Source organism: Euprymna scolopes, chromosome 12 (genome assembly GCF_053919585.1).
Source record: "Euprymna scolopes isolate OS-2025 chromosome 12, ASM5391958v1, whole genome shotgun sequence".
In the NCBI taxonomy this organism is placed as follows: Eukaryota; Metazoa; Mollusca; class Cephalopoda; order Sepiida; family Sepiolidae; genus Euprymna; species Euprymna scolopes.
Genome location: NC_136493.1, coordinates 23,945,291 through 23,947,271, shown reverse-complemented (window position 1 = coordinate 23,947,271; position 1,981 = coordinate 23,945,291).

Genomic DNA, 1,981 nt, shown 5'->3' with positions numbered 1-1,981 from the left:
TATAATAAAACTAGCAGGGAGACCCGAGGTTGTCCGGGATTGAATGAGGATCCAAAAATGTTTCACCCTTATGGCCATTGAAATCGATCAAATCGTCCATTTTTTTAATTGAGACAATTGATTGGTTGCTCTAGTTAGACGTCCCCCCCCGCCTCCGCAGTGTACCGGGAGGAAGCATCACATGCCCCCCCGTAGTTACTTAATCCACAATGCATCGTAGCATACATTGCACTGCAGAGACTCTACTATTATTCGTTTAAAATGCAAAAGTCAAGTATCACGGTCCAATTGTGCTCTAAACGGAAACATTCATATCGAACGCGCCCCTGTCATATCAAAGAACCAACTGTTTATTTTATTATTATTTTTTTTTTACATAATCACTTGAATTAAAGTAAACGTACAAAAGTCAAGTATCATAGTTCAATTGTGCTCTAAACAGAAACATTCTGTCTTATAAAAGAATCTACAGTTGATATTATAGACTGGGCCTGTCTGCTTGTGCGATGATAAATTTCTCAAATGTACTTGTGATGTTAGGTTTTATAAAAGTGTTGGCTTTGATCAAAGTCAGACATTTTTTCAATCGGATTTTTTCGGTTATTGGTTATCGATACTTATCAAAAACATTCTGATACAAAACCTATCTAAGAACACTGCCAGATACATAAAGTGCATGTATGTGAAATTTCATAAAAATCAGCCTGGCCGTTTGGAGTCCATAGTGAACTCTCTCTCTCTCTCTCTCTCTCACACACACACACACACACACACACACATACACACACGAAATTCTTTTTATATAATAGTAGATAGAATATATATATAAGAGAAAGAAAATTAAAACTGTAAGTTAAACTTTACAATCAAAATTTATTGTTCGACTGAATACTCCAAAAAACAATTTACAAAGTCCTTATTCTGTGGAGTTTCAAAAAAATGTTATTCTTGCTATTCTTCTCATCAGAGGACATAAAGAAATCAGCAAATTATATTTGTAGCAATGCTAGAATTTGTTGGTTATGACATTAAGAGTAACCGCAATTTATTATAGTCATAAATTGCAAAGATGTACATGTCCTTTTAAAACAACAAATGAAAAAATATGGGAAATGTAAAAAATATGGGAAATGTAAAAAATATGGGAAGTGTAAAAATTATGGGAAATGAAAAAAATATGGGAAATGTAAAAAATATGGGAAATGTAAAAAATATGGGAAATGTAAAAAATATGGGAAATGTAAAAAATAAAAACAACAAAAAAAAAAAACACGTATAATATTTCAGCTTGCATGAAGATTCTCTCAAGCTAATCCGAAAGGCAAAATAATTCTTTAGAGAGAATGAAATCCAAAATTAAGTCCAGTGCAATATAAATAGTTCGGTTGGAAAGTTTTCAAAGCAGCTGAAATAATGGAAATTGCTTTTTCGGATAGTGCAGTAGTCCAAAGAAAAGTTGATCTCCACTGAGCGAACTCGAGAGATAAAATGGATAGAAAAACAAACATGTCATCTTCCATCGCTGGCTTAACTAGAAAAAGACTACATCAGGTAAACACTACATCATTTTGTATTTCATTATTTTTTTATTTCATTATATATATATATATATATATATATATATATATATATATATATATATATATATATAGAGAGAGAGAGAGAGAGAGAGAGAGAGGGAGAGAGGGAGAGAGAGAATAAATGATGAAAAGTTATATTCCAAAATATTCACTTAATTACTATATCAATCAGTGAATCTATTATGCCCAGATATATTAATGAGTTAAGGGCATAATAGATTCACTGATTGATATAATAATTAAGTGATTGATTTTGCGCTACGAAACAGATACTGTCAAGAATTGTATAAGTCAACTGAATTAAAGGAATAAATTATAAGATGGTCAACATTATGAATTTTGGAATATAACTTTTGGTCATTTATTTTCTATATTGCTCTGTAATTACATTGAGCTTACTT